Source organism: Bombus terrestris, chromosome 18, assembly GCF_910591885.1.
Source record: "Bombus terrestris chromosome 18, iyBomTerr1.2, whole genome shotgun sequence".
Lineage (NCBI taxonomy): Eukaryota > Metazoa > Arthropoda > Insecta > Hymenoptera > Apidae > Bombus > Bombus terrestris.
Window position 1 is genome coordinate 3286781 of NC_063286.1, and position 15650 is coordinate 3302430.

The 15650-nt window shown below is 34.6% G+C and overlaps 2 long non-coding RNA genes across 2 annotated transcripts; one reads left to right on the plus strand and one right to left on the minus strand.

Annotated features, from left to right (window-relative positions):
• Positions 1–698: 698 nt before the first annotated feature.
• On the plus strand, positions 699–3605 carry LOC125386905. Its single transcript, XR_007227463.1, has 2 exons — positions 699–1721; positions 1802–3605. It is a non-coding gene; the product is annotated as an uncharacterized LOC125386905 (long non-coding RNA).
• A 10686-nt stretch (positions 3606–14291) lies between these two features.
• LOC125386906 lies at positions 14292–15095 on the minus strand. The gene is made up of 2 exons (XR_007227464.1): positions 14894–15095; positions 14292–14828 (listed from the first exon to the last, which is right to left on the minus strand). It is a non-coding gene; the product is annotated as an uncharacterized LOC125386906 (long non-coding RNA).
• Between the last annotated feature and the right edge of the window lie 555 nt (positions 15096–15650).

Consider the following 15650-nt stretch of genomic DNA (forward strand, 5'->3'; position numbering starts at 1 on the left):
ACGTTTTCTTTATTTTTCCTAGCAAACTAGTTTGTATGCATTTGAAATTATCTTTAAAAAAGTTGTAATAGAACATTGTTCAATTTCTTTTAATTAGAAACATTTAAACAACTAATCAGCTTTGATTTTCTTCATGCTACATGTAGTATTTGCACTTCCTGCACAATTTTCTTAGCAAACTAGTTCATATGCATTTGAAATCTGCTTTAGGAAACTTTCAACAAAACATTGTCCAATTTCTTTTAATTAGAAATATTTAAAAGACTAATCAGCTTTGATTTTCTTCATGCTACATGTAGCATTTGCACTTCCTGCAGAACATTTTCTTCAATTTTCCTAGCAAACTAGTTCATTTACATTTAAAATTATCTTTAAAAAAGTTGTAATAGAACATTGTCCAATTTCTTTTAATTAGAAACATTTAAACAACTAACCAGCTTCCTCTTCCTTCATGACATGTAGCATTTGCACTTCGTGCACAACTTTTTCTTCACTTTTCCTAACAAACCAGTTTGTATGCATTAACAATTTGCTTTAGGAAACTTTCAATAGAACTTTGTCCGATTTCTTTTAAGTAAAGCAAATTTTAAATACATGTGAACCAGTTTGCTAAGAAAATTGAAGAAAAAGTTGTACAGGAAATGCAAATGCCACGCGTGACGAAGGAAGTCGAAGCTGGTTACTCGTTTATTTATCGTTTCAGGATTTTGCAAGACAGCAGAGAGATAGAAATGGCCGTGGGCTGCGAGGCAGCCAGCAAACCGTATCCAGCGGGAAAAAATGGCCGTGGCCCTGACCACCTGCTGCCACTTTGATACCGCCGCTAGAATCTCATTTAGCCGTGTAATTCCGACGTTCATTGACGATGGATCGTCTCTCCTCTGCGGCATTGTAGGTGTACTGAAACACTTCGTACCTTCTAATATATGATCGATCAAGAAGACCGAGCGGAACATCGTGCGCGTACAGCGTTACCAGAATCCATGGCGCGTGAACCAGTCGTGTTTCTCCCAGGAAAAAATCGTTTCGCTCGATTTCCAACAGCCTCATCGTTCCACAGCACCGACAGTCACTCGCAGCTCCAACTGTATCTTAAACTGAACTTCATAGTTGTAATAAATCTGATCCAAGTATTCCTGGTGCCTTTCTGCTGCACTCGTTAGCGTCTGGAATATTTGGTTTCACAAAAAGTTCCATAAAATTGCCATATGGATTTGTCAATTAAAATCGAAGACAGATTGTAACGAAGATCGTAAGGAATAATTAAAAGACAAGGCGATAGAATCAGCGAAGGACAAACATAGTTCTATGGCCGTAAGTCTGCGGACATGGCACCCGATTTCCGGCAATGAATAGCCGCTGATTGTTTGCGCCGCGTCACGGTTTTACAGTCGCGTTTAATTCAATTTGTGAGTGACTTACGATGTCTGTCATTAGTCATCGTGAGGCGTGTGCGCGCCCGCGCGCCTCGTAGCTCCTTCGTATACACCGTGCAAGAAGAAGAAGAAGAAGAAGAAGAAGAGGAGGAGGAAGAGGCTGCGGAGCGAGTACAAGGTTTACACGGATCTCGTCCGTTCGCGGCGATTATCGGTCAAGAATGAGCCTCATCAGGTGAATCGGCTCGAAATGGTACCGACGTAACGCGATTAATACCCTGCCACTTCGTCCTGACGATGCTTCAGCGAGACACCAAATGTTGAAAGCATGCAGCATGCTCGAAGGTATTCCGAGCACCATGACGACTATCTATGTACGAAATTTCAAGTTTTTCCAAAATTTACAAATACCAAATCCATTGCAGGAATATTAGAAAATGGAAGAATGGGAGGAAACGAGGAACTTGTGCACTTTTTCATGGGTCGTAATCTACGTATATTCGTGCTGCCTTCTTTCGACTCGTCGGCTCCGTTTATCCTCCGTTTCTTCTTCGATTGGACGCTGCGAAAGGGCTGCGTGCCGCCAATTGATTCGCGACACAATGTCGGATAACATTGGAGAATGCCGCTCATCAGGTGAATCGGCCGCAAATGGTAGCCAGCTAATAAGTGTTTATTATTCGACCGGTGTTCGTGCACGTGGTCGAGAGTGTACGTAAATACGGAAGAACGAGCCGCGGCCACAAAGAGGAGAGAGAAAGTTACTGTTACGCTCGCCGTCCACGTTCAGCCGTCCGACGATGACCGAGCAAATTCGTCCTGAAGGTTCTACCCTCGAGCGGACGCCAGGTCGCACCGTGAAGCACGGAACAGCCGCACCGGTGACGCTCCGTTGCCCGTTTCACCGAGTCGTGAGTCGTCCACTTCGACGATCCAATTTTCCTGCCAGCTGCGACTATACGCGTACTGAAATCAGTATTCCGTGGTTAGGCGATTGCAATCGACGTTCCTCAGAGGTGGAAGTATCTCACAGGAGACTGTAGTAGTTGAATCGACTGAAATTTGAGATTTGTGATATAGTTGAATTCTGTTTATGTAGCGGGAGACACATTTTGTGTGATAGAAATTATTCTCTTATTGCTTGCGATTGTTTATGTACATAACAGGCTTTAATTAATTGGATTTAATTAAAAGAATTCATTTAATTAGAACTGCAAGTATTAGTAGTAACTATAAGTATTTCTACTGCTTGTGATTGTTTATGTACACAACAGGCCTTAGGTAATTGGATTTAATTAACAGAGTTCATTTAATTAGAATTGCAAGCAGCTGTAAGTATCTCTATTGCTTGTGATTGTTTATGTACACAACAGGCTTTAGGTAATTGGATTTAATTGACAGAGTTCATTTAATTAGAATTGCAAGCAACTGTAAGTATTTTCATTGCTTGTGGTTGTTTATGTACACAACAGGCTTTAGGTATTTGGATTTAATTAACAGAATTTATTTAATTAGAACTGCAAGTAAAACTTTGTTAGTTGAGGTTGAGGCTGGTGATTGTTTATGTACACAACAGGCTTTAGGTATTTGGATTTAATTAACAGAATTCATTTAATTAGAACTGCAAGTATAAAACATTGTTAGTTGAGGTTGAGGCTTGTGATTGTTTATGTACACAACAGGCTTTAAATAATTGGATTTAATTAACAGAATTCATTTAATTAGAACTGCAAGTAAAACTTTGTTAGTTGAGGTTGAGGCTTGTGGTTGTTTATGTACACAACAGGCTTTAAATAATTGGATTTAATTAACAGAATTCATTTAATTAGAACTGCAAGTAAAACTTTATTAGTTGAGGTTGAGGCTTGTGGTTGTTTATGTACACAACAGGCTTTAAGAATTTGGATTTAATTAACAGAATTCATTTAATTAGAACTGCAAGCAACTGTAAGTATTTCCATTGCTTGTGGTTTTTTATGTACATAACAACAAGCTTTAAGTATTTGGATTTAATTAAGAGAATTCATTTAATTAGAACTGCAAGTATAAAACATTGTTAGTTGAGGTTCTGTTAATTCCATTTGTTTTGTAATGGAAAGTAATAGAGTAAAATCTGATTTATCTGAATAATAAGGAAAGTTATAGCAAGTTAATGAAAATCCACTTGAACCGACGATACAGAACTGTATTTATATTCTGAAAATAGAAAATGAACTTCTCTGTACTAACTCTGAGCCTATCGTTCCAGGAATGCCGTGTCAATTGTGTCGCTAATTTCTCACCAGCATTCTCAACTACACGGCATAATTATCATCAAAGAACATCCTTTCCTGCCACCTTTTCTGTTACTGTCTCAGAATAAAAAATTACACAAAGTTGGAGATACGTTGACCAGGGCATGCAGCGTTATCCGTCGCGTGAACGAGAAGCAAACTGGACGCGAGAGGAAGCATACGGAGGTGTTGATCGCGCGAAGTCGGACCGCGGAGAACAAGAGAGACGAAAGAAGAGGAAAAGAGCGGTGGCGGAGCACCGGCAGAAAGAAATAAAGAAGGAAGAAAAGAAATGAAAGGCTGTCAGAGCGGAGGCGAACGGTCGTGGGGAAGCGAGGCGAAATAGAGGGAGAGAAAGAGCTCTAGGAGGGTATTAGTTGGTCTGAAGGGTGGATGCGAAGAAAGAGAGTTCCCTCTTTCTTATATATTTTTTCTTATATTCTTCGGCGTTCCTTGGGAAAAGTTTGTTGTTTGAAGCAGCGCTGTGCCTCTCTCGCGATCATTAATCATGCCGAGTTTTGGTTTGACTAGCAGCACCGCCGGCATGGCTCTCCTTCTCCCTGTTTCTCTCTCCGTCTCTTTCTTCCCCACCCTTTCTCCGTTTCTCTTCGTGGTTCGTTGCTGTTACGTCGGATTCCTGCAGCAACGCCAACCTCGAAGCTTTGCAGGGGAAAGAAAGAGGGTAGCACAGACAGAGGTGGGGTGGCTTCGTTTCTACCCCTCTCGCTGATCCCCCAATCTTCTACCACCCTTGAAGGGCTGCTGTCCCCCCACATACGAAGATGCCGGCTATTCGGAAATATGATAGAGGGGTGCCACCGTAGAAAAGGAAAGCCTTGTCCTCCGCCTCTTTCTCGGAACCCCTCAACCTCCTTTTCACCCCCGACACGGCGCGCATCGCCAACTAGGGCTGGCAACTTCTTTCTCCGCGTATCGTATGCCCCTTCGTAAAAGCCTTTTCTAGATACCAATAATAGATTCGGGAACTTTCTCCTCAACCGAGATGTCGCACAGTCCCCTTGTTCCCTTGTCACGGGTCAAACTTGGCTGATGGAAGTGCGAATCGTTTTCCTTTTGCCTTTTTGTCATGCTCCCAGGGATTGCCACGTTCTTATTGCTAGTAGAATTTTTGCAACTTTTCACAGGGATTAGATTGATAAGATGTACATTTAGTGTATCTTACATAATAGCTAGGAATAATAGTGATGGATAATGGTAATAGTAATGGAAATGCAAATCGTTTTCTTTTTTCCCTTTTGTGATGCTTCCAGGGATTCTTATTGCTAGCAGAATTTTTGGAATTTGCTATGGGCATTAGATTGATAAGATGTACATTTGGTAGGAGCAATAGTGATAGTAATGGAAGTAATAGTAATAGTGATGGAAGTATAAATTGTTTTTTCCCCTTTTTGTGATGCTTCCAAGGATTGTGACGTTCTTATTGCCAATATTATAGATTTGGAAGCTTTTATGGGCATTGGGATTGATAAGATGTACATTTAGTGTATCTTAAGTAATAGGTAGGAATAGTGATGGATAATACTAATAGTGGTGGAAGTGTAAATTCTTTTTTTCCTTTTTGTGATGCTTCCAGGGATTGTGATGTTCTTATTGTTAATAGATTTGGAAGCTTTTATGAGCATTAGATTGATAAGATGTAAATTTAGTGTATCTTAAGTAATAGGTAGGAATAGTGATGGATAATACTAATAGTGATGGAAGTATGAATCGTTTTCTTTTTTCCTTTTTGTGATGCTTCCAGGGATTCTTATTGCTAGCAGAATTTTTGGAATCTTTTATGGGCATTAGATTGATAAGGTGTACATTTGGTAGGAATAATAGTGATGGATAATAGTAATAATGATGGAAGTGTAAATTGTTTTTTTTCCTTTTTGTGATGCTTCCAGGGATTCTTATTGCTAGCAAAATTTTTGGAATTTGCTATGGGCATTAGATTGGTAAGATGTAAATTTAGTGTATCTTAAGTAATAGGTAGGAATAGTGATGGATAATACTAATAATGATGGAAGTATGAATCGTTTTCTTTTTTCCTTTTTGTGATGTTTCCAGGGTTTCTTATTGCTAGCAGAATTTTTGGAATTTGCTATGGGCATTAGATTAATAAGGTGTACATTTGGTAGGAATAATAGTGATGGATAATAATAGTAATAGTGATGGAAGTGTATATTGTTTCTTTTTCTTTTTGTGATACTTCTAGGAATTCTTATTGCTAGCAGAATTTTTGGAATCTTTTATGGGCATTAGATTGATAAGATGTACATTTAGTAGGAATAATAGTGATGGACAATAGTAATAATGATAGAAGTGTAAATTCTTTTTTTCCTTTTTGTGATGCTTCCAGGGATTCTTATTGCTAGTAGAATTTTTGGATTACATTGATAAGATGTATATTTAGTGTATGTTACCTAATAGCTAGGAATAATAGTAAGATGATAAGAATTACTGTTAATATTTCATGCTTAATCAAGTAGGTATGTTTCGCCGTGTTTTATATCAGTTTAATGCGACGACTATGATCTGAAGGTGTAATGAAAGTGTAAAGTGAGTCACGTAAGATTACAAACGGTGATATTTTACAAGCCATTAACGTTGTAGGAAACAGAACAAGATGGTGTACGCTTGATACAACAACAAATGAATAATGCATTTTCAGAATCTCGTTCGCGATTCTCACCTTTGCTATAATAAGTGTCAGGTTTATTATTATTACATATTAAGCGACGTCTAATTCATGGAAACATCAAAATTTATCTTTAGAAGAAATATAACTGGGAAACTTATTTTATTAATAAAGAAGAAAATAAGAGATGTTTAAATTAATTGAAGAAATATTCAGTTTATGAAAAAGTAGGACTTACAATGTAATTTATTCCTAGATTTTGTTTCAGAAAGCTTTGTTAATTATTAAATTAAGTTTTAATTTTAAATTACAAATTTGAGAACCAACTAGCTCGCTAAAAAGTACTTTCTATATGCTCATTTTCTATAAAATCCTTCTTACAAAATATCCATATTCATTGAAAGGAACCAACATAACGATAATTCGACTTCTAGGCGACCAGTGAAGAAATTAGAAACAAAAGGATCACCTTCAAAAAGATCGAACACGAGACTCACCAGCAAGGTCTTTGCTGACAAAAGAGACGAGATTTCTGAGACAACAGAGTCTCATTGGTCTATTTGAAAGCACGTTCGCGCAACTCAGTCGGGTTCAGCAGAGGCGAAGCCATACCTGTGGATCGGTGCCTCGAAAGTTAAGGGTCCCGGTGCAGTTGATTAACGATGTGAGCGTCCAGGTCGAGGTGGGTGGCGCATGCCTTTGTGACAGCACGACCGCTCCTCCGCTCCTCGACATCGCCACCGTTGCTATCATGGATTATTATAACTCGTACGTTTCATCTGGTACTTCGATCAGTTGATCGCTAAATGTCGATGAGGTCTCCTGTTATCGTCACGTTCTTTGTCCATGCGTTACGATAAAATCAGAACTATTGTACGATCTTCGAAACTGCTGCGAACGATCTGCATCGAGCTTCACCTTTGAGATCTCGTGGAACGTTGATACAATTTTGGAAAACGAGTTCACATGTTCATGTGAAGCGTAATTTCTGAACAAAGTAGTTAGTTAGTTAGTTAGTTAGTTAGTAGTTAGTTGAGTCAGCTATAGTTTAATAGCTTAAAATTAGGCTTTCAACTTTACATGGAATAATTAAAGTTGTTGTATATTGTAAGAGATGTTGTATATTAATAGAGAATAAATGAGAGAATATTATAATATTTATAATATTATTAATATTTTAGATACTTGAGAAAAATGATCAAAAGTGAGGAAATGTATTGGGAAAACATTGATACAATTTGTAAAAAGGGTTCACAGTGTACATTTTGATGTGAGGTGTAATTTTGGAATAAAGTGGTGTTAATTAGCTATAGTTTAATAGCTTAAAATTAGATTTTGAACTTTACATGGAATAATTAAAGTTGTTGTATATTATAAGAGATGTTGTATATTAATAGAGAATGAATGAGAGAATATTATAATATTTATATAGGATATTTATAATATTATTAATATTTTAGATACTTGAGAAAAATGATCAAAAGTGAGGAAATGTATTGGGAAAAATTGATACAATTTGTAAAAAGGGTTCACAGTGCACAGATTGATGTGAGGTGTAATTTTGGAATAAAGTAGTGTTAATTAGCTATAGTTTAATACCTTAAAATTAGGTTTTGAACTTTACATGGAATAATTAAAGTTGTTGTATATTAATAGAGAATAAATAAGAGAATATTATATATTTTACATAGTTAAGAAAAATGATTGACAGTGAGGAAATGTCTTGGGAAAACATTGATACAATTTGTAAAAAGGGTTCACAGTGCATATTTTGATGTGAAGCGCAATTTTGGAATAAAGTAGTGTTAATTAGCTATAGTTTAATAGCTTAAAATTAGATTTTGAATATTACATGGAATAATTAAAGTTGTTGTATATTATAAGAGATGTTGTATATTAATAGAGAATAAATGAGAGAATATTATAATATTTATAATATTATTAATATTTTAGATACTTGAGAAAACTGATAAAAAATGAGGAAATGTCTTGGGAAAACGTTGATACAATTTGTAAAGAGAGTTCACAGTGCACAGATTGATGTGAAGTGTAATTTTTGAAAAAAGTAGTTAGGCGTTAGTTGAATCAGCTATAGTTAAATTATCAAAAATATGGAGATGTCTTAGGAAAATATTAAAAACTAATAGTGCCGTATAATATACAATAAGTTTAATAAATTAATTATAATTTATTCTATTCCATTTTTAATTCATTAAAGTAGATTTTCAAGATATTAAAGCTCAGTGGACTGAAACAATTTTACCAATGTGAGTTCCATTTTAATAATCCATTCCAGCAAATCCAATTTTGTACAAATATATTTCTCAGTTTGGCATTTGAAGAAGCTCCACCTTATATTATAGATCAGTCAATTTTGTGCATTGTGTAGCTTTGAGAAAATTGTGGCCTCCAGTTTCAGATGAATTTTCATCTAAGGCTGAAGTTTACTTGGAACATTAATTTAAAAATTGGCTTTGTGCCATTTCGCACGAAATTGCAATGCTGTCGTTGATTAAACTTCGAACGTAATATGTATTGGGCCTAGATTCCAAGTCCAATTTCGCACAATGACTTTTAGAAAAGGATCGTACGTGTGGAAGGACACGAGGTCATCAGGAAAATTATAGCCTAGACTCCATGTCGGGGAACATTGCAGTATGGCGGTGTTTGATATTAATCATAACGGTATGTTCTCAGAGCATGCTCGAATATTCAGTAACTCGTAACTGTAGTTGCATCAATGATGAATTGTACGTTTCCTTCGTGTCCGATGCATTGGCGAAATGGCAACGAAGTAATTAAAAAAATTCACGAATTTCCCACACGCGACTGAATCCAATTTATTTATAATCGCCACTAATTATACAAAAGTATGTTAACAACTACGTTATTAAATAGCAAATTAAATGAAGAAAATCGTCGATTAATTTCTCGATAAGTAATTTCAAAGAGTTTCGTAAACGAGCAATACATCGAAAGAGATCGATGGAAAAAAGAAGGAGGGTCCATTTTGCAAGCTAGGTGAAATTTATATTATTAATCAATTTTTAAATATAAGAAGATATTGGTAACTGCAATTTTATTAACTTGGATGAAGAAATTCATTGACAAATTTATATTATTGATCAGTTTTTAAATATAAGAAGATATTGGTAACTGCAATTTTATTAACTTGGATGAAGAAATTGACAAATTTATATTATTGATCAATTTTTAAATATAAGAAGATATTGATAACTGCAATTTTGTTAAAATGGATGAAGAAACTCATTAACAAATGCATATTATTCATCAATTTTTAGATATAAGAAGATATTGGTAACTGCAATTTTGTTAAATTGCATGAAGAAACTTATTGACAAATTTATATTATTGATCAGTTTTTAAATATAAGAAGATATTGGTATCTGCAATTTTATTAAGTTGGATGAAGAAATTGACAAATTTATATTATTGATCAGTTTTTAAATATAAAAAGATATTGATAACTGCAATTTTGTTAAGTTGCATGAAGAAACTCATTGACAAATTTATATTATTGATCAGTTTTTAAATATAAGAAGATATTGGTATCAGCAATTTTATTAAGTTGGATGAAGAAATTGACAAATTTATATTATTGATCAATTTTTAAATATAAGAAGATATTGATAACTGCAATTTTGTTAAAATGGATGAAGAAACTCATTAACAAATGCATATTATTGATCAATTTTTAGATATAAGAAGATATTGGTAACTGCAATTTTGTTAAATTGCATGAAGAAACTTATTGACAAATTTATATTATTGATCAGTTTTTAAATATAAGAAGATATTGATAACTGCAATTTTGTTAAAATGGATGAAGAAATTGACAAATTTATATTATTGATCAACTTTTAAATATAAGAAGATATTGATAATTGCAATTTTATTAACTTGCATGAAGAAACTCATTGACAAATTTATATTATTGATCAGTTTTTAAATATAAGAAGATATTGGTATCTGCAATTTTATTAAGTTGGATGAAGAAATTGACAAATTTATATTATTGATCAACTTTTAAATATAAGAAGATATTGGTAACTGCAATTTTATTAAGCTGGATGAAGAAACTCATTGACAAATTTATATTATTGATTAGTTTTTAAATATAAGAAGATATTGGTAACTGCAATTTTATTAAGCTGGATGAAGAAACTCATTGACAAATTTATATTATTGATTAGTTTTTAAATATAAGAAGATATTGATAACTGCAATTTTGTTAAAATGGATGAAGAAATTGACAAATTTATATTATTGATCAATTTTTAAATATAAGAAGATATTGGTAATTGCAATTTTATTAACTTGGATGAAGAAATTGACAAATTTATATTATTGATCAATTTTTAAATATAAGAAGATATTGATAACTGCAATTTTTAAATATAAGAAAATATTGGTAACCGCAATTTGATTAATTTTATGAATATTATGAATATTATGAAGAAACTCATTGACTTGTCTCTTACAAAGAAATTTCAAAGGGTTCTCTAAACGCTTAACCTACCAAAAAACATCAATAGAAGAATCCATTCTACGAAATGAGTGTACTACCTTGCAGATGAAGAAATTGAATATCATAAAATTAAATAAGAATATTTCTCGATCAATTTCTCCGAAGAGAAATCTGAAAGGATTCTGTAAACGAGCAATGCATCGAGGGAGACCATTGGAAAGAACAGAGGAAGGTTCCATTTTGCGGAATGAATCGGGTCCAGCAACAACGGCCGCAGAGAGAGAAGAAGGAAGGCGGGTAAAAAGGATAAGGGTCGATCTGACGAGGGTATCTACCCTATATTGGCAGGCGTGGCTGCGGGTTGCAGGGTGCAAGAGGGCTTCGAGGGATCGCTGATTGGTTCTCTTCGAACGGAATCGACTGAAAGACAGAGAAGTACAGAGAGAGAAGCTTCGTGAAATAGGAAGAGAACGAGATGGATAGACAAAGCTCGTGAACATGGTTCGCGAAGCTGAGTTGTCGAAGGGGTCGAAATCGAATACGTCCTACAACAGGGATGAAAGCTCGGTGAAACCCTTATTCACGTGGTCCCTTAATAAAATGCGCATTTATACGAGCCTCTTGCGTACCGTTATTGGCTCGAAATAGAATTTGCAACGAGGCTTAGTGGCTTAGCTGAAACGAGTTCTTTGATTAAATATAGGGATGGATTTAATATCAATGTAAAAAAAAAAAAAAACGTCGACTTATATCGAAAACATTCTCTTTTAGTCACTTTCTCCTGTGACGTGTGTGGCCATTGGTCACCGAAGCGCTTCAGCTTATTACAATTGTAAAAATTGAATGAAAATTGACAGTTAGGGCATTTTCAATATAACTGATAAATAGAAGACACTTTGAAACAAGAAGTGCCCCACCGAACGATTAAACATTTTTATTGGAACATTAATAAAAAGAAAATGAGGACAAATCCTGCATCTAACGGTGCACTGTGTTTGCATCCATATCTTTGAGGGGTAATCTACGAATATTATTGTAAACACACCTTAGAAAGTAATCGTAAATGCTGCTTTATGATCATATAATCGAGGTTAGAAATGAGAACATACCTTACTGTTACATATAATGAGCAAATACCGTTTACTAATATCTTCTACACGTTCAACGATATATTCTGCACGTTTTGCTTGCGACGAAACAACGAATGCGAATGGTTTGTTGAAATAAACGGAGCCTTGTTATAATACGTCGCTATCAACTGTTAGCAAGGCGCCATGATGGTCACACGTGACCAGCAATGAGATAAACAGTCCATTGGGGAAGAATATTGTTTTAGATACTTAGATCTTAGATAGAAGAGATAAATATCATAGGCACATTTTCCTTGCTTACTTGATTTTCATACTAATTTATGATTACATTGGAAGATTTTGATATGACGTAATTGAAAACGAAAATAATCTATTAGATCCAAAGATCTTTAATATTTGAACAATTATCACTTGAATTTTCAAATTATTTTCAATAGAAAAAATAATAGGAGATTTCATCTGTCAGGTACATGCACAGTAGTTAACAAATATAAAAATGAAAAATTCATTGATAATATAAATTCTGAGAAAATAAATAACATTTTTCCAGGATTTAACAATTATGATTAACAACATTTTTAAACATTCGATAAAACATGTTTTTAACTTCAAAGCCAAATAAAAATACAATTTTCTTGATATGGAACTGATTAGCAACGTATTGAATTTTGAAACTATTTTCATTTAAAAAATAATAGCAAATTTCATTTATCACGTACATGCACAATAGTTAACAAATATAAAAATTACAAATCGAACAATAATATAAATTCTGAGAAAATAAATAGCATTTAGAAAACCTAATTTCTTTTACTTTTTCTTATCTTTCCAGGTATTCGCTGGGCCCACGGAAATGGCCTCGTTTGATAACGTCGTTCCAAGGAGGACTCGGGACGACGAAGTTTCACGGACGATGGAGGGTGATTCGAGCGTTCCTGAGCTTCTCTGGATGGGTGATTGATTCGCTCTGAATGATTAAAGAACGCGGAAGAAGGGTGCTAGGAAGGGGGTATGGAATAATAGCGTTCGATAGACTCATCAAACTTTCTCAAGGAAACTTTAAAGAGTCTCGTCCAGCTTCGCAGGAAGAGTGGATGGATCATCGTGGTCGCTTTCGTTCACTGTCGATCTTGGAAACGATCCATTTTCCAAATTGCAGAAACTTTGCATCTTTTCTTTTTCCTTCATTTCTTTTATTTCTGCCCCTTCGAAAAACTTAAAGGTTTTATTCTTTTAATCATGTTGTTTTATGAATATAGTTAAAGGAATAAAACCTGATTGAGAATTCCTTCAAAATGTAAGTTTTTCGAAGAGGCAGAAATGAAAGAAATGAACGAAAAAAAAGATGCAAAGTTTCTGCAATTTGCATATATTTGCAATATTCTTTTAACTATATTCATAAAAACATGGTTTTATTTCTTTAACTATATTCATAAAACAACATGGCTTTATTCCTTTAACTATATTCATAAAACAACATGACTCTATTTCCTTAACTATATTCATAAAAACATGTTTTTATCCCTTTAACTATGTTCATAAAAACATGGCTTTATTCCTTTAACAATATTCACAAAAACATGATTTTATTCCTTTAACTATATTCATAAAAACATGGCTTTATTCCTTCAACAATATTCATAAAAACATGGTTTTATTCCTTTAACTATATTCACAAAAACATGATTTTATTCCTTTAACTATATTCATAAAAACATGGTTTTATTCCTTGAACTATATTTATAAAAACATGGCTTTATTCCTTTAACAATATTCATAAAACAACATGGCTCTATTCCCTTAACTATATTCATAAATCATGGTTTTATTCTTTTAACAATATTCATAAAAACATGGTTTTATTCCTTTAACTATATTCATAAAAACATGGTTTTATTCCTTTAACAATATTCATAAAAACATGGTTTTATTCCTTGAACTATATTTATAAAAACATGGCTTTATTCCTTTAACAATATTCATAAAACAACATGGCTCTATTCCTTTAACTATATTTATAAAACAACACGGTTAGAGGAATGAAGCCCGGATGAGAATTCCTCGAAAAATGTAAGTTTTTCGAAGGGGCAGAAGTAAAAGAAAATGAACGAAAAATAAAAGATGCAAAATTTCTGCAATTTGGAAAATGGCTCGTTTCCAGAATCGACAGTGAACGAAGGCGACCACGATGATCTATCCAACACAAATTCATGTTTTTATGAATAGAAATTTGCATAAAAATCCGCAGTTTACTAATTTTACTTTCAACTCTAAATTATATTACATTGCAAGAGTACCGTTGCTTGGATTCTTCAAACGCAATCGGAGAGAGAGTTGGTAGAAGTGAGATTCGAAGAACAGGTAAACTTTAAAAGTGAAGAAGCCGGAAGATGAGAAGGCAAAGAAATGATGGTGAAAGGGTTGAGATAAGCAAATAGACTTTCTTCCTAGGAGGTGTCAAACATTTGAATAATTTACAACTCGTAAATAATGACAATAGTAATCAACTGGAACGAAACCTTCTTGTGGCATAATCAGTGGCCAGCAATACTCTTAGAGAAGAGACGGTAGCCGTGGATTGTGGGACGTAAACGGGCCACTCGGTTTGCTTTCTAGTAGTCAAAGGGTTGCAACCTTTGATTTATTACTGTGCGAATCGAATTTTTTCAGCCGGAGAAAAGTATTCGTATGAGCAGACATGCCGTGAGTGGTAAACCCTGCAGACGTTCGGAAACGACAGGATAAAATGGGTCAAAGAAATTTCGACGTCTTCCGGACGATGCAACGATCTGCTCTCCAGACAGCAAGTTTCGAACTTCTTGATTCATTTGTCAGCTTTCTCGGTGTATAGATCCCAGCGGTGTTTTCTTACGTTCGAAGATTCGAAGAAAAATTACGTTTCACCGAACTTAGCGTCTGTTTTTCCAGCTCGGCGCATCAAGAAGATAAAATATATTCCTGCGGATAAAAATAATATTAAAAAGATAAAATGCATATCGCCAGCGACGTACCCGCTCGCCTACCTCGTTCATTGTCAACGCATACGTATTGCTTGTCCGAGTAGTTCCCTTCGTTTTGTCAGGAAATAATAGGCACACAACCCAATAGACAACAATATTTTTTATATTATTTTCTCGAATTACGTACGATCCATTTTGTTCTGTTGAGATAAACATTTCACAGCCTTGGTTCCACCCCTCCCCTCCCCTCCAGTCTATCCTCTCCCATCCCCTCCCTAATAGGCTAGCGAACTGTCCTGTTTTTCGTCCAGGCTTTCAGGACATAAATTAAAATATCGTACATAAGCACAGCGCAACAGCGGCTTAAATTTAAGTTACAATAATAATCTTAAAAAAAAAAAAATGTAATAATGCATGGCTACGTCGTACCGTTGCGTATCGGTACTTTTGCCTGTACCACCCTACAATTAGAATTCAGCGTTTATTCTGGAAAAAAATCATGTAAAAAAAAGTATATATAAAAAACCTGGAATTAATAAACAAAGATTAAAAAAAAAAAAACAGCCTTGGTTCCATGTTTGTATTGTAAAAAACACGCTTGCGAAGGAAAGACACTTTCCACATAACCTAACATACAATGGGTTAACAATAATAGCAGTGTAAGGCGAAATTTTTTGGAATCTCAACTTTAATTTCTGCCATCGTACGTTTTCACCATTTGAAGAATATAAGAAATTCTTATAGTAAACTTACGCTACTGTAATACTTAGATTAGAACAAAAATTGCATGGGGCACCATAACCAATGTGTCGACAAAGTC